The sequence below is a fragment of the Rhinolophus hipposideros genome (genome assembly GCF_964194185.1).
Source record: "Rhinolophus hipposideros genome assembly, chromosome: 2".
In the NCBI taxonomy this organism is placed as follows: domain Eukaryota; kingdom Metazoa; phylum Chordata; class Mammalia; order Chiroptera; family Rhinolophidae; genus Rhinolophus; species Rhinolophus hipposideros.
The window spans coordinates 29,721,148-29,745,865 of NC_138048.1; the positions used below are offsets into that span (position 1 = coordinate 29,721,148).

General features: G+C 39.7%; 1 pseudogene across 1 annotated transcript; it reads left to right on the forward strand.

Annotated features, from left to right (window-relative positions):
* The first annotated feature begins 13,681 nt into the window (after window positions 1–13,681).
* LOC308509985 (THO complex subunit 5-like) lies at window positions 13,682–18,707 on the forward strand (annotated as a pseudogene). Its single transcript has 2 exons — window positions 13,682–13,743; window positions 16,713–18,707. The product of its transcript is annotated as a THO complex subunit 5-like (transcript).
* Window positions 18,708–24,718: the final 6,011 nt, after the last annotated feature.

Sequence of the window (24,718 nt, forward strand, 5' to 3'; positions counted from 1 at the left end):
GAAAAGTTCAAGTCGTCTAACTTTTGCATGCAGCCTTTTCAGCGCTTCCAAATAGTAAACTTAGTTAACTGTTTGTCCAGTTGGTACAAATTCATAATGAATAATCCCTCTGGTATCAAGAAAGGTTAGCAACATCATTGCATCGAGTTTGCGAACTTAATTGTCACACCTCGTACAATGGATGTTTTCAGGTAAACATTGCTCTTGACATGCAGTTTTCTTACATTTAATAAAATCCATTTTAATATTCACCTTGATTACCCATCACAAATTTGTTCTAAAACCAAAGGCTAAGTGGATAAATGTCATTTTTTTTGTTTTTGTTTTTTAACCAAATGCCTAGATTCCAACTATTTTGACCAAGATTACTAGCAGTAGAGATATCCTAACTTTCTCAGGCCTTGGGGCATCAAATCTCATACTTTTAATCAGGAAGCAGAAAAAGGAAAGAGAAGGAATGGGGCTAGGCCCATGGTCAAAGGGACTTCAGTTATGAGAGAGAACTGGTCAATTTCGGTCCATACAAGGGCATCCAGCATGGACAGATTGCACCGCCCCCACTTCCACATGTAGCAAGAAAATGTTAATAGCCAGTGTTCACAGTGCTATGGCTTATTTGCTCCAATAACATTAGGTAGCAGATGCATTGCCTTACACCCAGGCTTACTGCTAAATAATACAGAAGCTAGAAGGAAATGTAACAACTGTGTTTCCCCCAAAATAAGACCGGGTCTTATATTAATTTTTGCTCCAAAAGACGCATTAGGGCTTATGTTCAGGGGATGTCATCCTGAAAAATCATGCTAAGGCTTATTTTCCGGTTAGATCTTATTTTCGGGGAAATACAGAAGAAAGTTGGGAATGTGAAACACATGGTGAAGCCAGGACACACACACCCACATGCTCACACAACACATGACTTTGCGGTTTCTTCTGTCACTGTGAACATGATTCCCATTTCTATCACCATCATTCATTCGAATAAAAATTCTTAAAACTTGCTGCACCATTCATTTCTAGAGCTAAGCAGGATTATTCCAGGCTTTCGGCCCATGTTTCCTAAAAGCCTAGCTGATTAAAAGGCATTAACATTTACAGTTTGCCAACACTGATTATACTGATTACTGGCAAGTGTTCATGTGATAACAAGGACCTAATAAGAGAGATGCAGAAAAGCATGGTGAACATAACACAATAAGGGGTGCTCGTCAGTACCTGAAGTATCTGTTTCCTCCTTAGGAAAGGAAGGAGGTTAACTCGTGAGCTTCAAGACACCTTCCAGATCTAACATTTTATGATTCTGATTAGCAGACAACTTTTCAGAAGGCATCTACTCAATAACGTCAGGTTCAAAATCCTTCAGAGCTTGACTATCAATTTTCAGTACAGAGTCCTCAAATAACGTGCTTGTTTTTTGTTTTTGTTTTTATAACATTGATGAGGTGCCATAGGAACTTAGCTCTTATTTACAGCAATTAGGCTATGGCAAACTGGTTTCCTTATACTTCACTTAAAGTTTCACCTAAAGTTGCAGACCCTACTGACAACATTAAATGAGAACTTACTGTACTTTATATTTTGTTTTTATCTTTTTTTCTTCCGGTCTTTTATCATGTACTCATTGCTCAGTAGTACTGCTAATCGAAAAGGAAAGAAAGAGAAGTTCTGTTAAGTCAAATTTGACGCAATCAAAAGTTGAAGCTGAGATTATCCCAAGAATGTTTCACATATTTAAATTCTCCTAAATACCTCTTTCTTAGTGGCATTCAACAAAAAGAGCTAGCAGTCCTAAAGATTTGTTGCAAAAGCACCACTGAAGGAAAATACCAATGAACTTCTCCTGCTCTGGACCCCACAGTTGGCAATCTGGAAACCTGAGCTGTTTGTGATAAGAATGAAAGCCACCAATAGTCTTTTCTTTAAAATACAAAACAAAACCAGAAGCAATGACTTTCAAGTTTAAAGCAAGCTTATCTCCTTCAGTTCAGGAGTATTTGTTTGCCAACTTAGTATTACTTTTCACAAATGTAAAGTTAAATCAACAAACTTTCTTGGCATTGGGGACACTATAGGTAAAAGAGCTTGTGAAATGTGGAATTAACTTTTCAGGTTTTGAAATTGAAACATTAAGTTTAGAAAAGTTAACCATTTGATGAGTTTGACCAGCTCGCTTAAACTTCATTCGCAGTCATAACTCTTGATTTCCCAAGCAAGGAAAAAAAGAGAGAGCATAGTATGTTCAGAACAGAACTGAGTGCTACGGAATGGGGGTTACATACACACACAACATTTATTTTTACGATTATTCATTACTATCATCAATATTTTTATTGTTATCCGTTACAGTTAAGTAGTTTACAAAGTGCTTTCACATATATTTTTCTCATTTCTCCAGGACCCTCCCAATTCTGTGATGTAGGTAAAACAGCAAGCATTCAGATATGTTAAATAATCTAGCATCTGTCATCATCATCACCACCATCATCACTTCGTGAGCACTTACTATTTGAAAAGCCCTACAGTAAATGTTTTATGTGGATCACCTAATCCTCACCAACCCTATGCAGTTGGTATTATTATCATCTCTATTTCAGATGAGAAAACATGGTTAATTGGGGCCTGAAACCTGGGGCTTATGAGTCCAAGTCCAGTGTTGTTCCACATTGTTTTAATAATAGAGTTAAAAAAGAACAAAGAGAATGCTAAAGTTTCCAGTTCATTTCATATCAGTTTCCTTCAGACAGAAATAAAGCAAGAAAGGGACCATGAAAAGCAAGCTAAATTTGCAGCCTCTTCCCAAAATAAATACTTACAAAAATGCAGCAGGCAAAAATATTTGCCAAATCTTTTAGAGATTTTGTAAATTGCTGTAAGGTTGCAATTCCACCACACTTGGAGCTAAATGCAAAATTCTACTTTTAAACCTGCTACTGACCAAATAAACAAATTTTTTAAAAAGCTATTTTAAAAAAGAAAATGAAGAAGACCGTTAAAAAGCCTGACAGTGTAGGGTGGCCTACCATGAATGATAAAGGTCCTGGGTTTCCAAACCCCCAATGCTGCAACTTGGTTGGTCTTTGGATATATCAGAGTCAATTTCACTCAGTGAGTATTTAATGAGTAGTTACTGCCTGTTTGGTGTTAGGGGACTAGAGATGAACAGAACACTTATTGTTCATGCCATGCCGGAGCATATTATGAACTAGAGGCAAAGACAGATAAAACATTAATTACAGTGTAGTAAGTTCCACTACAGAGGATTTATCCTGCTCTTGGGAATCAGAGGAAGCTTCCAGGAAAAAAAAAAGGCATTTAGATAAAACCTGAAGGAATGCCAGAAGTTAGTCTAAGAAAAAATTGTCATGAGGACTCAAGGAAGGGAGAATCTGAGGGGAAGAAACTGGGCCACTTACAAACTTGAGAGGATAGCTACATCCTCAATGAGATGAACAAGAGTTCCATAATCCACTGCAGGATGGAGGTTCATGGGAGAGCGGATTATGTAGGAAGTCCATCTTTAAAATATTTCTCTTATTTAGCCAAGAATGTCCACACTCTTAAGAAACTAGCTTATAACTCCCTTACTCTGGATGAGGGTAAAGGAAAGACACTGATGGTTTCTCAGCTATTTACAATAGTGGTTTCATCCATGTCAGAAAAAAAAAATGGGGTATTCATTTAAAGACATAAAAAGATAAAGTGGAGATAGAAAGAGATGATTGGGGTAAGGATGTAAACAGAGAAAAGGAAGGAATACCCTAAACAAAATAGAACCACATTCACAAAAATAAAAAAAAAAATTTTAATATAATAAACTCTCAGCTACCTGCACCTGGCCTGAAGAATTCACAACATGTCTGTTCCTCCAGATTCACTTAACCTGTAGTTGGGACCACAAGAGATGAGACAGGACAGCAGACGTACTTTCCTATGTTCTGCTTAGGTGTGTTAAACCTGTGGATGAGAAGCAAATGCACAAGAAGTCTTGATTCTTTTTCTTTATTTTGTATGTTAGGTCCCTAATTCATTTGAGCAATCACACAAGAATTAGTTTTGGATTGCTAAGGATACCAACTGACAGGATAAGAAAGCAGCCTAAAGAGAACTAGGAAAGGAGGACAATGAGAATGTTCCAGAAGTAATTCGGTGCTGGATACTCTCTATTTGTCTATCTAGATATAGCAATCTTTTCCACTGCTCTGTGCTCCAGGAGTTGACCTGCATTTAGGAGCTCCCCAGGGCTTTCAATTGGCTGTGTTCAGTGGGAGGCACCAGTAGGAAATCAGAGGATGGGAGACCAGGGAGATTAAGGTGCTTCACCATTCCTGGTTGGTTTCTATTAACCTTGTCCACAACCTAGAAAATAGTCCCTTCCTTAATCTCTCCTTAATGGCCTAAATTGAATGTGCCACCTCTCTTCTCACCTCCCCCCAAATGGAAAAAGATAGTCTAGCCACACAGAAGTGCAATGCAAGCTTAGCACAAGCATGACTGACAAGCGAAAGAAATATATATATGAGATAATATGTTAGAACAAGAAATCCATTTGAAAACATGTTGGGGAATGTTCATTGATTTTCCTCTCATATCAAGAAGAGAGAAATAACACTGCATTGGGAGGAGATGAGAAACGAGACAGCCAGAACCATTTTAGACAGTGATTCAGCATAACTACCAAGGGAAGGGACATCTGGAGGAACTATTTGGGAGGAGTTGGTGATAAGTATACTGGACTTTTCTGCAGCTTCCAAAAATAACAGAGCCTTCCAAATACTTACCTTCACAAATCTCCAGGGGCCATTTCCCTCTTCATCCAAGCTAAGGTAAACCCAGCCAGGATGACCTCAGTGGCCTCACCCTAACCCTTCTTTCCAAAAATGAGAATAAGAATACCTACAAATTGGCCAACAATATCATTAAGTTATAGACCTCGGTCTGCTAATACTATATTGGTGAGAAAAGAAGTGCTCATCTCTTTACCACCACTGTGGTCAAGTTCCACTGGCTTCCTCTATGCAATAAAGAAATACAAATTTATCTACATGTCAAGTACTAACCAATAAGTGAATCTCTCTCTGATATGTTTCTTCATTATCTCTGCTTCTTAGATAAAAAAAATAAATAAATTATACTATTCAAGGTAAAACTGGCCATTTTAATTTCTGCCATCTTCCTGTGTCGCTCCTTAAGTAACAATGACAGCTAAATGATTTTTTCTCAGCCCAAGAGTAATGTGTCGGGCTTCCTTTCTAATGACAACAATCTTTCTGTTGCCAAATGCTTCACGTCTTAAATAATGGCTTGAATTTTGGCTGCAATTATAAGATAAGCTTGTTCTCATAACCTTTTCACAATGGATTTTCATGAGCTCCTTTATAAAGGAAATTAGAATTTGCATTTAACTTCAAGCTCATGTATCTGCAATTGGACACACCACTGGCATGTTCAGACATGGCATTTATAAAGGAATAACATTTGGTTTTTAGGGTTTGGGTTAGGATTTTACATCTAAGTAAAGGAGAAGCAAAATCTAATTGAAGTTAAGGAAGAATCAACAGAGTCTGAATGGCAGAGTGACCCGAAAGCAAAGATTATTTCTGTAAATACAGTGTGCTCATTTCTACATATGCCCCAAAGAAAACCTATTTACTTTCCAAAATTTCTCAGTAACAACTGAGATCCAGACAATATGACTATAAGTAGATTTGATGTGGAACACAATATAAATTGCCAGACAATAAAGGCCATGACAGGTAGGGGTTCTAGAGTGACACCCTCATTGCTCAGGATAGACACCACAATACCTATACTCTAATAAAAGCAAGATGTCCCCCAGGAATTAGCAAGCCACTCTTTTCAGGCAAAGTTGTCAGCTCATATTTTCCAGAACCCAAGCTGGGACTTTGCATAACCTGAGAGTAAACATCCCTGCCGCCAGGACTTGAGAAATACCAAACTCCAAACTTGTGGAGAAGTGTCTATCCTGGATCCTGGATTCCAGCTCCCTGGCTTGCCCCAAACGTCTCCTTCCTTTAATGTTGAGCAAATACTGCCAGCTTTAATGGTAGGTGGGATTTGCCCATATTATGGTCTCAAATAGGAGAAAACATTCAAAACTAAATGAGACAATGGCTAATTCAAAGGCAACATCTGTGGGAAATATGATTGCAAACGAGGAAAGCAAGTTGTCTATCAGGAGACGAGTGATTCATAAATGTTTCTGGCAGGGGCTCACACAGATGGAGTCGTGTACACATGCTATTTTTTCCCTGCTAGGATTTGTGCCTAACAGAGTAAGTGATTACAGACCTGAGTGAGTATGCATTGTGATCGAAAGCAAATGTAGTGAACTTTCTGATCAAAGCACCACTGAATCTCTTTCCGTGTGATATTCCCCACTCTGGCTCATTCCCTTCAGTAGGTAACTTGGGGAGGTTCTTGACTGAAATGTTTGTGCAGATGCAAACGCTGTGACGTCCCTCCTGGCAGGAATCTCAACCCTGACAGGATACAGAGAAAAGAAAAATCCCATGTCTACTTCCCAGCAGCTCTAGAAAAAATGCCATCAGTCCTGTTGGGGCCAAATGAGGCGTAGGAGTTGCTCTCTAGTGTGAAGACACCATGCGCACAGAATTTGAGAATGTCAAAATTGGGATTTAAACACTCACAGTCCAAACTTCTCAATGTACAGACTGAGACTCAAAGAGGTCCAAGGGACTTGCGAAATGTCTCATAACCAGTCAATGAGAAAACCAAGATTATAACCCAGCTCTCTTGATTCCAAGTTTAATGGGCCTTTTCCCCATTACAACATATAATTTTTGTTCATTCAATAACTTATTTATACAAAAAATATTTATTCAATTAATAGTGCCTGGCATACAGTTGGGGTCTTAGAGTATCTGCTGAAAGAAGGGATATCTGAGAGGTGAGATCAAGGAGAAAGTTGACAATGGCTTGGACTATGATAAGTAGAGGCAGTGAGAAATGCGTAGATTCGGGTAATGGTTTGAAACCAGAAGTGACAAGAAGAGGTTCAAGATCGGGTATGTACACTTAGTAAGAAAGTTGAATAGACATGTCTGGATCTCAGGGAAGAGTTATGGTTGGAAATAAGTGGATAGTGTTTAAAACTACTGAATACCATAAAGTCACCCAAAGAGTAAGTGTAGATGGGAAATTGATGGGGTCCAGGGACCCTGGGGCATTCCAGTGTTTCCAGGTGGGTAGTGGAAGAAGAACCAGCAAAGGATTTTTGCCCAACATGAAGAAATATAGGCAAAGAAGCTTGAGAAGAAAACCAGAGGTGTCCTAGAAGCCAAGCAATGAAAGTTGCTTCAAAGGAAGGATCGCTGAACTGTTTCATTGTTCCTGGAAAGTCAAGGGGAGGCCTAACAATTAACCATGAGATTTGGCCACATGGAGGTCACTGGTGACAGTAACAAGTGTAGTTTCAGTGGCATGATGGGAACAAAATCCTCATTAGTGGAAGAAGATGAAGGGATCAAAGGAGGGTTTGGGTTTTTTTTTTCTTTTAAGGTGAGAGTCATTACAAGAAGATCCAACAGAGATGGAGGAAATCACAAAGGACAGAAATGGGGGTGTTTCACACTTCTGGTGTCTTGCTGGGGAAAGGCCCTAGGAAGAGAAAAGCCTGGGTGAGACAAAAGAAAATGGGATCCAATGCACAAGTGGAGGGCTTAGCTTTAGAACAGAACACGTGCAGTTAATCTGGAAGGGAGGAAAGGAACGAGATACTAGTACAGTTACGACTTGTTGGTAGAAAAGAGAGGAAGTCCTTTCTGATTGCTCCTTTTTTTCCAAGTGAAATAACAAGGTCATCAGCTGGGAACATGGGGAAGAAAGGAGTGTCTGAAATTTAAAGAAAGAGGAGGAGGTGAGGAAAAAGCTGTAGGAGATTGATTCCTAGCAGGACACTCTACACAGAACCAGCATAGAGTGGAATAGCATCAGAGAATATCAAAGAGTCACCAAGTTGCCAAAAAATGAGGGTCACTTGTGGAGTCAGATGTGGGCATTTGAGAGGGAAGGAGTGGCTTCAAAGAGGTGTCAAAATGGGTGGCAGGGGGTGTTTCACAAAATGTTCACCTATCTCAAAAATTTAAAAGAGAACATCAAGATGGAATATCTCCATGTTGCTCTTCATGGAGATGCAAATATTAAAAAGTAACATTAGTTTTCTGATTCCAGGAGCAAAACATTTGTCAGCTAAAAACATTACTGCTTTCATTTCATTGATTCATAATAAAATGATACAGAGCCACACTTTGAACTAGCAACAATGGATACATATTACGACGCTTAATTATATAGCAATACATCCTGTAAAGGACAGAAGATTAATAACTTGTTAAGTTGAAGCAATTACCTAACAATAATAATAGTCACAATGACAGAATTATATGTTCCTTCAGAGTGCTTGAGAGAGTAGAAACCGGAAAGACTTACTCATTTAATCTGAAGAGTTCTATTATTTATTCTCTATGGTAGTTTTTATTTTTAGCTGCCTGCTTCTTTTTTTATGTAAGGTTTTAATTAATTCCTTTTACTGTTTTATGAATCTCTCTCTTAAGTACAGTTTTAGATAACACTGCGATTCAAATCTTTGAGTAGCTTGAAAGTTTCCTTTTTCCTTCAACACTTTTAAAGCACTTAAGTTCCAACATGGAGAGCCAAAAAAAGCAGTATAAATAGCTTAGCAATTTTGGACTTTCTTTGGGTTAAAAGGCACCACAACATTGTCATTTGCAAACTAAATCCTCACACCACTTTGTGATAGAGAAGACTAAGAAAAACAAACCACACACACTCACGTACACATACCATCTTAATCCATTCAGGTTGCTTTAACAAAAATATCATAAACTAGGTGGCTTTAACAGCAAACATTTATTTCTCACAGTTCTGGAGGCTGGGAAGTCTCAGATCAGGGAGCCAGCATGGTGGGTTCTAGTGTGGACTGCTGCCTTCTCACTGGGTCCTCGCATGGTGGCAGGGATGAAAGAGCTCTAGGGGTCTCTTTTACAAGGGCACTAATCCCATTCATGAGGGCTCCACCCTCATGACCTAATCACTAATCTAAATTACTTCCCAAAGGTCCTATCACCCAATATCATCACAGTGGAGGGTAGGGTTTCAATATATCAACTTGGGGGTATGTTAACATTCAGTCCACAACACTCGCGCGCGCACACACACACGCACGCAAAACTTGTGGCTTTTTTCCAAACTCAAATAGATTTAGGTCAAGTCTTTGACTCTATTTTAGATTTCACTGCAAGGAAGTGTTCTCAACTTTTTTTTTTATTATTCTGAATTAAAAATGAGCTTTCTATTTGAAACATTTTGCATTGTGCTATAATTCAAGTCTCAGGCTGTTTTCAAGTGGTTCAATATATTCCACTAAGTTTAAAACTCTTTTCTGACTTTCAGAAGAAAATGTCTCCATTTCCAATGTTAAATTTTTTTTCACCGTTTTTACTGATCCACACTCACATTGGTTTCTTGGAAGAGCATCACGACACACACAAGATGGCACCTTCATGTACCCATTTGAGTGTCTTTGGGCGAAGTGGAAGCCCTTCTGTCCCACACAATCAAGACCACAGCTAGGTGACTAATTTTTTGAATGAGCCAAACTCAACAGTAAAGACAAAAGGATTACTGTTCTATAGAGCTCACTCTTGCTGTGCTCAATGCCCTCTATCTAAACTGCTGGAAGCAAGTAAACTGCACAATCTGGGGGCTAACCAGGAATCGGAGAGGACCAGGGCTCGATGGGATAAAGGCTGAGCATCCAACTGAACAACGAGCCCGAACTGGGACAATTATCCAATTCAAGGTCATATAATATAATGTCAATAGCTCAGACTTTGGAGTCAGGCCTATGTTCAAGTCCTAGCCACGCAAGTTGGTGGCTGTTTAATCTTTACAAGGTTACTCAACTTCTCTGACTTTAACTATAAAATGGGGATAATAATTGCTCTATCTCAGACAGTTGTAAGGATCAGAAAAAGATGATACCTGTAAGGCAATTAGCATATAAGACATGTGTTATGCTTTTGTTGACCGAGTTTGTAAAGGAGAGAAAGAAGCTCAGTTAATACTCCAAACAGTCCTATGAGGTAGGTTCTATTATTACCATCTCTGTTTTATAACAAATAAAGGAAAGCACAGAGAGTTTGAGTAACTTGTTCAAGGACACAGAGATAGTCCAAGCCAGGGACAAAAATCTAAACCCAGACAGTGTGGCTCTGGAATCTGTCCTCCTAACCACTACACAAAACTGTTTCTTATCGTTCTTTGTTCTGAAAAGTCTTTTGACATGGGACTTAAGGCTGTGATTAGAATCAGTCAGTGGGTAGAAAAGAGGAGGACATGGCAACAGTGATGCCAGGCAGAAGTTAACAGTAGGACCCAAACAGGCAGTACTTGCTTTTATGGGTGATGTGTTCACAAAAAGATGGACATCAAGACAGTAGGCCAAGAGCCAGGAATTTCTGGAAGAATCTTTGGGGGGACCAATCCTTATCTGGTGTTCAGTGATCATAGAATGAAGCTTCAAAGCAGGGTACAGACATGCAGGAAATGCTTCAACTACAGGATATGAGGGAAGACATCTCCCCTTTATCGCCCTGAATCCTAAGTCTGATTGGTGGGGGAAACGCCTTGGTGCACATAAGATAGCTACAGGGCTTAAAGACAGAGAAACCAAAGCATGGATGGGCACCATCCATTCTAGGGCACCATCCAGAGGATGGCAGGATTTACTGAGACCTCCCTAGTATCAGCAGATTTTATACTTTATTCCCAATGATTAGCACTTGATGTTGGTCACAGATGTAAGATATTAGTGTGGATATGCTTGGCTGAGCTTGCTTAACAGAAACATGACTCAAGGCTTCAGATGAGACCCCAAAGATTATGCTGGCCTGGGGCTTCTTTTTTTCTAAACTCTGAATTCCTGCATCCCTTTGCACAACCTCCAACCCTATCCACGCTCCCCCCAACTTATTCTTAAATAGGACAGTAGCTTGAGATTGTGAAGTTGTAATTGAACTTGCCTTTTACCATGGTTCCGACCTCTCAAAAAGTTATAACTAAATTTATTTTTACCATGGTTCCTTCAATGGGTTATTGGGTACATGGTAAAATAATCCCAGGATCAGGCTGTATCTGGTTTCCCTTATACAGTCAAGCTGTTATTGAGATTCTCCCTAGATTACCCGAAAAGGGGCTAGAAAAATAGAAGCCAAACTGGACATCTTTACCCAGTTCAGATTTATATTTATACTGTTCCTCTTCACTCCTTTCTTCTCCCATTCTCCTCTCTTCTCCTGTTCTCCTCCTTCTTTAGGTGTCTCTAGATGGGGCTCACCAAAGCCATCAGCCTATTAATACACACATCTTCTGTTGTCTGTAGGGCAAACAAGCTTTGGGCAGTCAGCACCAAAACTAGGGACAGCTCCTTTCCCTGGGGCTTCCCAGCCTGGTTCCCAGTTGTGGTTTTACTACCGGGCTGTAATTAGTAGCTAGGAGGTTCTTCGATCTCCCACCCTCACTGTGGCTTTTAATATCAGAGTCTGGCTGAACCATTAAGTTTATCTGCCACAATATTTTCAGAGCTCTCAAGGTGTAGTCATAGGAAGAGTCAATAGAGACTCACATGAAACATATTTGATCCAGTCTTAAGTCAGAATTCACAAATCAAAGACTTTTCACTGGCATTTGTTAATCTAGTAAATTTCAGGTATCGGATGCTTGGGTACATTTGGAATCATGAAAGGGGTGGGAAAAGAGTAACAATCTCTGCATCAGTATTTCAAAGTCCATCCTGGTCTGAGTTGAACTTGCTAGGCTGGGCTCCTGCAATACCTCATTGCCTCTAGGGCCTCAACTTCTGTTGATGCTTCCATAAACTTTCAAGGGAACAGGCTGAGTGTTCTAGCACTGTTTGGACATAACTTAGAAGTTTGAGCTGGCAATACTGGAGTCATTTGAACACGTGGAAGGACATACCCCATATTCTCTGCAATATTTTAAACAGTCTCTGAATTTCTCATCTCAGGCTCACATATCCTCTGTGGTCAACCACAGGGACCAAGTTGGAATGTTACATTTTGGGGAGTCAATGTGCCCCCCGGGGAAGCTCAGGGAGCCAGTTAAAATCCACAGGTACTAGAAGGTACTCTAGAAGTTACTCTAGTTTTGGAGCACTGGTTTCTCTAAGTTTAATGCAGAGTATTGGGTTGTTAGAGAGTAATTTCTAGGTTCTCCTACCTACCTGTCCAAGCTCACAGAGGAATTTGTGACCCATTTTAATGGAATTCTAAGTATGATTTCTACTTTGTTGCCAGAATAATAAAATACTTGAAGATGCTCTTCAAATTCTTGTGTAGATGTTCCACAAGTACTCAAGAGGTGCCATTGTGACTACAGGACATATCCAATCCCACCATTAAATGCTCCCGCCTCTGCTTGATGGGAGAGCAGAGGTGAAACATGCTCTAGAAAATGTCAGGAGCAGCCTGTCAGCTACAGAGATCCCAGTAGATGGAGAAGAACCTTCCTTTCCAGGCATCATATCTGAAGTATCATATTTACTGAAGCATCATATCTGTGGCCGGATAAGCTACAGCATGAATGTCCACATAATGAGTTCTTGCTGTGAGAAGTCATGAACGTCTTACAAGGTAGGAACTGTTATACCACAGTGAGTGCGATCCTTGGTTTTTATCAAGAAACTCCTTGATGATTCCAGAAATAATATCTAGGAAAAGAAGTTCCTCCTGTAGGGATTGTACTAATAATTTTTAACATTTTCCATGTACTCAGTGATACCTCCTATGGATGTCAAAATTACTTGAAGTAATGGTATCTTTGGATGCTTTTATAACTCGGCTGGGTTCCAACATAAAGCCTGCTGTAACTTCAGACATGAGGGAGAAAAAGAGCTAGTGGACGTATGAGCCATGGAAACTGACTGACTATAGAGGAAGTGTTGGCCAAAGCAGCGGAACACATACATTTTGGAATTATGTGTATAGATGTCGTGATACTGTGACACACTCGACCTCTACTCGAAGATACTGTGAGCCCCAGAAAGAATAGACACATAAATTTAGAGCTGAAAAACAAAGCCGAAGCCCCCAATTAATTTCTTATTTCATCCGTTGAAATAAGACAAACTTCCCAAATCAGACAGGGCTCAGGAATTCCCTGAAAATCACAAGTAGATTTAGAGGGCATGTCAGTCAACTATTACTACAATAATGCTACATAACAAATATCCACAAAACATCAGCGGCATAAAACAATAAGCACTTACTTAGCTCATGCGATGCAGGTTAGCTAATCCAGATTGGACTTGGCCAGACAGTTCTGTTCCACATGTCTCTCAAACTTCTCCTGAGACCAGCAGGAGTGTAATGTTCTTCTCACGAATATAGCAGCAGCAGAAGAGAGGAAGTGGATACACACAAAGTCTCTTAAGGCCTACGCTTGGAACTGGCACCCTGGATTTACACCTGATGCTATCAGCCAAAACAAGTCTCATGACCAATCTCAGGATCAAGAAGTGGGGAGAACAAATGTAGACTTTTAATGGGGGAAACTGAGCAGTCATTTTGCACCGAAGAAGGTAATGTGATCGGCCACAAAGATGATCAACAAGCAGACAGCAATGGGACTTCTGCACAGCTATGAAGATGACCAGCAGGTCAGGTCTGCTACTGCAAAATGCATTCGCTTTACATGCTTGATACCTGGCCTTTGTTATTACTGACTCCAGAACAGGCAAAATGAATATTGAATCAGATCTCCTCTGGTCAATGCATACTTTCTGAAATAGCTCTAAAAATGAAACTGGTGTTCATCCTTCCCCTTAAACACGATCCTTTAAATTCACTTAGGATATCACTAATATATGTGAATAAGTAAAAATATTCCAAATACCTTACAAATCCTTTACTGCCTGGACACAGAGTGGTGATCACTAGTTATGTATAATAATTAGATGGCGAAGGAATAAACAACCTGTCTGTCTTTGCCAAGCTTTAACGATCTGACCATCTGGGTGTGGATAGAATGAACTTTGAAATGTCTCTTCAGAGACTTCCAAATGCATTAAATTCTCAGAAGGATTGGCAGTAATTGTAGAAATGATTGTGTTATGACAACCAAATAAGAAAGCTAGGTCTATCAGTTTGCTACTTAGGAATTATAAAATTAAAAGCAGCTCAATAGGGTCTTGGAAACTTAACCATGTCCTTGAATTTTAAACAGTCTGTGAGTCCATTCAAATTGCCTTTCAGCAGTATGATTTTGTAGAATCATAGAGGAATTAAGACAACACTTGCCATTTCTATGACTTTTGGATCATACCTTAAAGATTGTTCTGTGTCTTCACAAACATTCTTGTTTTTCTCTTTTACGTGTCTGGCCAGAATATTTATCTCAGAATATTTAACTAAGTGCAACTCAGCAGCTGTTCTCAGTTAATATCTTCAGGTTAAATCAGTACATGCAAACTAAAACCTGCTTTGGGTGTTTGTTTTTAAAGTCAGCAAGTCCACGCACAGCTTTGAGAACTTATATTTCCATCACCACCCCCCCCATACACATTCTTCAAATCAGGATGTTCCAAGATCAAAGAGGTCATTGCTCTTGGAAGAGGAGGCATACAGTTCAGATATAATGTCATTAAGGAAAAATACATTAAGGAAAAATGCATATTACGTTGGTTGCTTGGATTATCAATGGTTGTTACTAGAAAAATAGATCTGCCTGTATAACAGTCTCACAAAACCATATAAAGAGACACATCAGAACATTAGATAAAATTTTATCCACTAGATAATCCCCTTTATTTTTCTAAATAAGGCATGCCATCTAGCTTCCACGAAAAGAATATTTCAAAATACACTTCCTCTAACCTGGCAGCTAACAAATGTGAGCTGACCCTGTATAGATAAATCATATGAGGGCTCTTCAGACATTTTAATACTTGTTAAAGTAAGGAGTTAAGCCATTCAAAATTTCCACAGATAGGGCATTTGTGACCATGCCACTGGAAATCACAGTTATAACATGATCTCATCACTCCATGTACCCTCTGCCTAGACCAGTGGCTTTCAAACTTTGTTGACCATGACACACAATAAAACACACACTTAACATCACAACTCATTATGCACATACATCCTCAAACACACACACATAACTGAAATAACAGTTTCAGGAAATGGTACTTACCATCACGACAATGATGTACTCTGACATTTTGCTGCTCTTCTATTTCATTATGTTTTCAAATGCTGATAGCAATGCACTGAAAGTCATTTCACATCTGTTAATAGGTTGTGACACCTTTTTGAATTTTGGAGAAGTTGAGCCTTCGTGGGTGTCAAAGACCAGGTTCCCTGGAAATCAGACAACAAGGCAAAGCTTTAGTGCTTTAGGAGTTTTATCTCAGGAAAGCAAGAGTGAGAGGAAAAGGAAATGAGTCAGGGAAAAAGGAAGAACACATATAAAATGGTGCATTACTGAGATGGCCACAGTGTCATAGGAAAACAAGCTGGTTTCTCGGTCACAAAGAAGGGACATCTCCAGCGTTTTTGCACAGAACCATTACCTCTTAGAAGTGCCCTTTGTAGAGGGTGGAAGAGAAAAGCAAGCTATTTGATGATAGCTCCTTCCTATGTGTAGTCTCTTACTGGTCAAAATTCACCTTCATTTCAACTCCCCATTTCTGGATTATGTCACCCAGTTCTCTGGGCAGAATCTGTTCCAATGAGGTCAGACCATATGCTAATGCTGCTAGGACATCTAAATGTGGAAGAGATGCCAACACCCAGATCACACCCCCAGGGAGCCGGAGACCACCTGAGATGAAGGTATGGCCATGGCAGCCAGTGTTTAAGACCTGATGACACAAGTTGTCACTGTTCTCTAGTTAGGAAATGGGACATGCAGCCAAGGCCCAGAAGTCACGTAGGCCTGAGTATACCATGGGCGGCCCCAAAATCAAGGTTACTATATGGGGAAAACAGAGACCTTAGAGATGGACAGACCTAGATATCTTATCATCTCAATTTCCTAGGTATGTGGTATCTGTGTAAGTTGCTTTACCCCTTTGATGGATAATATTAATACCCTTGTAGAGCTGGTATAAAAACTAGAGATAATATATGATTTCCTCCAAAAACACCTTTCACATCTTCTATTAGATTTATTCCTAGTTTGTTTTTTGATGCTACTATAAATGGTATCTTTTTTTTTAATTTATGCAATTAAATTTATACATAGCAAGCTTCCTAAGCTTTCATTAATTCTAATATTTTATCTGTAGCTTTTTAATTCTTATGTAAGGAATCATATTATCTGCTAATGATATATTTCCTTATTACTTTTCGATCCTAATTCCTTTTAACTTTTTTTCAACTTTATTTCCTTTGCTAGCTAGAGCCTTCAGTACAACATTGAAGAGAACTATAAAAATAGGCACACTTGTGCTCGCTGGGACAGGTTCAGGATGCCATGTAGTATTCAACATTATTTCAGATCACTACGTGCCATCCAAACCCACTCCAACACCATTTTCATCACCTTCCCCATTCCTGTGTTAATGTTCACAACAACCCCTGAGGTCTCTGCTATTTCTGCCTGACCTCACCAAACATCCATGCCGCCAGAACCAAACAACAACAACAAAAAAACAACCAGAAGCCCAAAGTGATCTGAAGTGATGGAGCTCCAGCTGAAGGAAAACATAATCCTTCTGACACTGAACAAGAAGGTAAATACTACAGCAAGGAGGCTGAGGTGGGCCTGCAGGACCCTGGCAGGTACTGTGAGCTGTACAAGTTCACATGCCACGAGTTACAGAGACTCGTGGCCGAGATCCAGGACCTGACCAGAAGGGGAAGCAAGGACGTGGCATTTGAGACTGAAGACGGAGGATCCAGGGCTCTGCATTTCACGACTAAAGAAGCGCACCCGATTATCCCACATCAGGTTGAAGGAAGGAAGAGATCAGAGCCCCAAGGCCAAGCAGAAAGTAGAAGCCTATCACCTGCAGCTCCAGAACCTGTTGCATGAGGTGATGTGCCCGCAGAAGGAGATGGCCAATGTCTGTAGTTTAAGTCAAAGGATGAAGAAATTGATCTGGTCAGCTTAGAGGAATTTTATAGGGAGGCTCCAGATATCAACAAGGCTGAAGTCACCAAACCCTTGCATATCTGGATTGGGAGCGGGAGTAGCGGAAAAGCCTAGCAGAGAAGTACTGAGAATGCCTATCCAAGAAGGAGGAGGTCCTTCAAGAGACTGAAGTAAAGAAGGAGCCCATGAGCAGCCTCACCTCAGCAGCATCATGCAGGCTTCCCTTCTGGTGCAAGAGTATCTGTTCAGGCTGTTTGACCAGGCTCACAAGCCCGACACCTGCCACCTTCCAATATGTCTTCTTTGTCCAAGCCATTGCATACGGACAGGCCTGCGATAAAACATTGCCTGTGGCAATCAAAGGCAGTGTGGGTATAGCCACGGCTCTGTTCAAGTCCCATGAGGACTCCTAAGATGGTGAGAAGAACTGGATGCTGAGGAGGGGAAGACCACAAAACGCCAGTGATTCATGCTGGGAGCGCAGTTGGACGACAAGCTCAAGGAGACGCTGAAGAGGCACCTACTGTCTGTCATGCTGCACCTCAAATACAAAGATGACAGCGTACTTCACCTGACTTTCTACCATCTCATGAACCTCAACATCATGACAGTAAAAGCAAAAGCAACAATTGCCATGGAGCCAATCACCCCCATCAGTGGAGGTGACTTTCTGTCTCCTGACACAGTCCTGAGCTGTTTGCATTCTGGGGATCATGAAAAGAAAACTCCAAAGCCAGCCAATGAGTACCAGTTGGATAAATTTGGCATCCTGACTCTGAGAGACTATGTACTTGACCTAGGTCACCCCTATTTGTGGGGACAAAGCTGGATGGCCTCCACTTCCCCAAAGATCAGCGCCAGCACACGGGGATTGCTGACCACTCACTGTGTGCCAGCCACATGGAGATCCCCATAAAACTGCTGAAGACCAGGCTGCAGTCCTGCCTGGCCATCCAGTTTGCATCCATGGAACGTGGCTTTGGAACAGTTACCAGTGATTGCCAGTACCTCTTCCCTGACAGGCTTGTCTCTTACCTGCTAAATGGGCAACAACTGCCCATGAGGATTACACAGAACTGCATTTCACCAAAGACACTGTGGAGGAGGAACTGTCTGGGGACACTAATCTCTACTACACGGTACTCGGAAAGGGCCACAGCCAAACTCCAGGCTGCTCCGGCTCTGAACTCCAGCTACCCCTCCATCCCATTCATTTTCCAGCTCTATCTGAACTGGAAAGGAGGTTAAAACAACAGCAATGATGACCCTACTTGGGCGATGGAGAGCAAGGTCAGTGTGTGCTACAAGGAGCTGTGCGGCCCCTGGCACAGCCATCAGCTCCTGACCAACAATTACAGCACCTGTGCCTGCTGCTGGACGTCTACCTGAAGACTGAGAGCCATGGCGCCAGTGTGGAGGGGCCCAAGGAATTACCTTACGAGAAGATGTGTCTGTGGCTTCTCAGGGATCCCCGCAGAACGAACCTGTCTAAACATAACCATCCTCAAGGATTCTTCAGACATCGCTGACTTCCTGCTTGGCCTGGTGTTTCCTCCCCTACACCCGAAGTGCTGTGCCTCTGATTTCCCTTTTGGTCCATCTGTAGCTCTTGTTTATCTCCAAAGACAGGTTTTTTATTTCTAGCCTATTAAAGTGTCACCTGACATAAACAAATAAATAAAGGCATACTTGTCTTATTCCTAATATTGACGGGAAAGCTTTCATATTTCACTAGTAAGTTTGATATGTGCTGTAGGCTTTCTGTAGTTGCTCTTTATCAGGTTAACAAACTCCTTTTATTTCTAGTGTGCTGAGTTTGTTTTGTTTTGTCTTTGTGAATGGATGTTGAGTTTTACCAAACCACTTTTCAGCATCTGTTGAGACCACATTTTTTCCCTTTTGTTAATGTGGAGAATAACGCTGATTTTTTTTCTAATTTTTTTAAATAAAAATCTTCCATTTCTAGGATAGACAGAACCTGGGTATACTGCATTTTCTTTGCTAGATTGCCTTTGCTAATATTTTAAGATTGTTGCATCTATGTTCCTGAATGAGATTCACCTGCAATTTTCCTTTCTTGTATTGTCCACCTCAGGTTTGTGCTGTCAAGGTGACAGGTTACACTAGCCTCATAAAATCAGTTGGGAAATGTTTCCTCTTTGGCTTCATTTTGAAATAGTTTCTGTAAAATTGAAAGTATTTGTTTCTTGAATGTTTGGTTGGACTCCAGTAAAAGCACCTAAAGTCTGGAGTTTTCTCTGTGAGGTCTTTAACTACCTGTCAATTTTGTTAATGGTTAGATGTGTTCTGTTTCTTCTTGAATCAGTTCTGATACTTATATTTTTCTAGGAATTTGTCCAGTTCATGTAAATTCTCAAATTAACTGGCATGAAGTTGTTCATACTATCATTTTATTATCTCCTTAATGCTGGCAGTTAATCTCCCTTTTATTCTTCACGTTGTTTAGTTGGGACTGCTGTTTTTTCTTGATCAATTTTGCCAAAGATGTGTCAATTTTATTAGTCTTTCCAAACAACCAAATTGTATTTTTGTTCATCCTTTTTATTCAATGCTTATTTTCTATTACAATCATTTCAGCCCAGGTCTTCATTTTCTCCTTTATTCCAGATTCTTTGGGTTTACTTTGCTGTTCTTTTCCTATCTTCCAAGGATGAATGTATCACTCATTGACTTTCAATCTGTTTTTGTTGTGATACAATCATTAAAAGCTAAAATTTCTAATTGCTGCTTTATCTGCACTCATATGTTTTGATAGCATTTTTCACTATCATTTCATTCTAAATATTTTCTAATTTTATTATGATATTTTCTTTGACTCATGATTTACTTAAAATGCATTTCTTAATTTCTCAGTCTATGGAGTTTCACTGGTTAACTTTTGGTTATTGATGTCTAGCTTTACTACATTGTGTTCAAAGAATGGTACAGGACTTTGAAAATTATTGAGACTTGCTATATGGTCAATGTTTGCAAGTGTCCCTTGTGTTCATGTACAGAATTCATATTCTTTTGTGGGGACATATTTTTTTACATATCTGCTAGACATGATCATCAATCATATTGTTTAAATCTTCATTTTCCTTACTGATTTCTTATGTGTCCCATCACTCAATCTCTGAGAAGTATATGAAAGCCTCCTTCTGTAATTGTGGATATATTTATTTCTCTTTTAGTTCTGTCAACTTTTGTTTTATTCATTTTGAGATGTTATCAGGAAACACAAATTTTAAATTTTTATATTTTCCTGGTGAATTAAATATTCTATCACTAAGAAGAGATTATCTAATTATACTTTTGCTGTAAAGCATATTTTGTCTGATATTAAAATAACTATAGCATCTTTCTTTTGATGAGACTTTCCTGATACATTTTTTTTAGTCTTCCTTTTGTGTTGTCATCCAGTCTAACAATCTTTATATTTTATCTGAAGCATTTATTTCATTTACACTTTTTTGTAATTACTGACAGTTTTACTTGTATCTACTACAGAAGTTTTCAGTAGTACTATTAGTAGCTTTCAGTGAAAGGGTTTGTTTGAGTAACTGTCCTAGCACATTGTCATAAATAGAAGGTGATATTATTCATGTAAATTATCTGGAACAGACTGGGCATTCAATAAGCAATAGCTGTTATTCTTGTTACAGTTTATTTTCCTAGCCACACCTGCATGCTGTTACCTTATTTCTTCATGGAATCATCCTTCATAAAGAAAAAAGGGGGAGGGGTAAATCAGTAAGGAACTAATTCTTCATTGATTTTACTATTAATAAAATACCAAGGCTAAGTTCTGAATTCTAGTAATTTGAACCAGAAAAGTAAAAGGCCATGGTTATATACGCGCTCCAAGGTCCTCTAATAATAAGACAGGAAAAGAGAACCGGCTCCCTTTATTTTAGGTTCAAACACAATACCCTTGATCATGTAAAACACAGTGATGAGTGGAGAAAACAAAACAAAAAACAAAAGACAGATCAAATTATGTAGCAAAGTTTGCCAAAAACAAAAATAAAAGAAAATGAAAGGCCTCTTTTTCCACATAAGTCATAAATATCAATTGGTTAATATAAAATGTTTTTCATCACTGCATGGCAGCATCTGATCAAAACTCCAGTGTTTGGTGACTGCCGCTGCCTCTGTCTGCAGGAATGGGAAACAGGTTTGACACTATAATTGCAGAACTTCTAAACTAGACAGGGTCACTGTAAGGATACATGAAAATCATCATAATCCTCAATCACAAAAGTAAATATGAACACGCCTAAATACCAATATCTCCTCACTATTATCTCTTGCCAGCTTTGTACTGACAGAACCAATAAAACGAAAAGTGACATTTTTTCCACATGTATCTCATTGGTAAAATATCAACCACATGACTAGCTTTTGAACTGTCAAGATAATGGCAACATTGAACACTTCTCAAGGGAAGATGTCAAAGATAGACCCAAACTGTTACTTAATACTGTTATCCCTTTTCAGATGGGAAGCTATGATTCCAAGGACAGCAGTAACTCAAGAATGGCACATCTGCAAAAACAGAATCAATCGTGACAGAACAGTTCTTTGATTTGTTTGTTTGTTTGTTTCTAAATATGTTATACTGATCAAAGTTACTGGAATGCCAAACTCTCATGGCTCTGAAATGTGAAATAGTTATTAGCCATCCTGTGGAAGAACATCAGAATTTAAGAGTACTTGGATATTTCCCCACAAGTACAGGAATCATAAGGAAAGTGGAGCTTGGAGTCATTTAAGGTACAGCCCCCTTCCCAACTGAGAGGTAGGCAGTAAAAGGAGGGGATGTAAGCTCATCAGGAGACAATTTGAAGCTACTACAAAGTGTCCAAGACCTGTTGTTTGCAAGTCCCCAGAAATGGTCTTTGGAGAGGAATTGGTAACTGAGAATGGCGACAATTCATGGAGTGAGGGGGCAGGCTTCAGACCCCTGCCTGGCGTACAGGGAAATTTTACCTGAGTATTTTACCCTGAAATGCAAAATCAGGACCCGGACACCTGCACAATCTGGAACAGTTACAGAAAACAAATATCAGCAACTATAATAGATTGGACACTAATATAAGTCACCAAGGGAAACACATAGTTAAGCATAATTACATCAACTTTCTGAAAAGTAGATGTAAAATAATTACTTGAGTTTGTTGATTTCTCAATCAGCTCCAGGCCTTACGCCTGAAATATATGCTGATGGTTGGGGCATTTGAATCATGAGCCATAAAGTATATTAATTCCAGGACCAAAATAAGAATCCTTATGGAGACCAAGTAGTTCTATATTTTAAGGGGAGAAAACCGTAAACATTTAAAGGAATTTCTTTTTTGTCTTCACATATGATATAAATTGAAGACCAAATCAGGAACCAAAAAGTATTCCCTAAAATATAACTTCCAACCCACCCAAAAGTCCTTAGTGTTTTATACCCTAGCACTGTGCACTGTTGAGCCAACTGTATTGTGAAACTATTCTGCTGAGTAGGACAAGTCGGAGTTGATACATATTGGATTCCAGGAACGTTTTGTGAGACAGAGACATAAATAAGACACGGTCCTTTCCATGAAGTAAACATTTTTTTATAAAGAAGCCATAAAACCTTTGAGAGGAGCCTTGTATAATTATTTACTTTTAGTATTTACTTGATGTTTGTGTCCGTGTGGCTCTAGACATTTGGACACGAAGGCAGGGGGCTCCACAAATGTTATTGAATGAAAAAGTATTTGGCTCATGGATTAGTTTTCTTTTGCTACCAAAACAAATAACCACAAATGTAGAGGCTTCGAACAATACCCACTTACTCTCTCACAGTTCTGTGGGTCAGAAATTTGGGCACAACGTACCTCAAGGCATCTCTACACAGGGATCATAAGGCAGAAATCAAGGTGGTAGTCAGGCTGGGATCTTATCTGGAAGCTAGGGGGAAGATTTCCCTTTCAGGTAGAATTCGGTTCCTGCTGTTACAGGACTGAGAGCTCCATTTCCTTGACACATGGCCCCTTCATCCTCAAGCCAACAATAGTACCTCGAATCTGACTTCCCCTTCTGCCACCATCCAGAGAAATATCTCTGCTTCTCTGGAGTTATATGATTAGATTAGGTCTCCCTAATCTCCCTATTTTAAGGTCAGCTGATTAGTAACCTTAATTACAATCTGCACAGTTCCTCATGCTATGTAACATAACATATTCACAGGAGTAACATCAGCATCAACATTCTGCCTACCACAGTCCATTTGATTGCAAATAATATAAATCTGCCTCAAGTAGCTTAAATCAAAGGGAATTTATTGGCCAATTGGGAACTAAAGGTGTGATGGGGCCTTCATCATGGATGGAGTTTTTCCTGAAGATATCAATTCTTAGACTCCATCTCTCAGCTCTGTTCCCTGCTGGGTATGGCCTCATTCTCTCCCACTACAGGCTGATTTCCTTCTATTTCAATTTTTATGTTCCCAGATTAGTGACCCACAGAACAACGGAACTTCTCCAGTCCAATGTCCACTCAGAGGCTCTCTCTCTGGACTTTGAATTTAAGCAGAGCATTCAGTAATGGGGAAATGGTTGGGGCTCATTCATTCTAACATATTTCATTCTTGATACTGAAACCCACTTTATCCCCCAGAGCAATCTGGGTTTTGAACTTTTCTGAATCTTACCTTCTTGATCTCCTTTAGTAAGTAGATGTTATATGGTGTCCTAGACATATCCCCTTTACCAGTCAGTGTATCCACCTCCCAGCTGCTGTGGGTGCTGCATCTATCGTGTTTCCCCAAAAATAACACCTAGCCGGATCATCAGCTCTAATGTGTCTTTTGAGCAAAAATTAATATAAGATCCGGTCTTATTTTACTGTAAAACTGGATATAATATAATACAATACCGGGTCTTATATTAATTTTTGCTCCAAAAGACACATTAGAGCTGATGGTCTGGCTAGGTCTTATTTTGGGGGAAACACAGTAGCAACTTATACCTGCAATTTCCTCCAGAGCATTGCTGTTGGCTACCTCACTCAGAGATGCCTGGGAGTTTTCAGTATCCCCCCACCCTAAGGCAGCCAATGACTGACTGACAGGGAAGTACAAAATTCCAGCCGCCTTACCTTAAGATATGCACTTCCAAACTAAGACCTTACCTAAGACCACATCCTTGCTTAGCTCCTCACTTACCTGTAGTACTTCGCTCACTTCCTTCCAAGTTTTCCTGAAGAGCAAACCCTCAATATGCACACCTCAATCCTTGTCTGAGGCTTGGTGTTTAGGGAACCTACTTATTTCCTGCTAACTGCTATTGCCTAAAATCTTACCCAATGTCCCATTTTTGTTCAACTCAGCCAGAGTTCATTTTTGTTGCTTAAAATCAAAGAACTACAACTAATACTCTCAGAACCGAGAAAAGATGGAAAGGGGAGAATGCTCTATGTTGACAACCCCACTAGAGCCACATGGGGCGGAGAAAAATATTGTGATGGGGAAAGTAGTTATTTTTGAGTGTCTTAAATCCCTGAC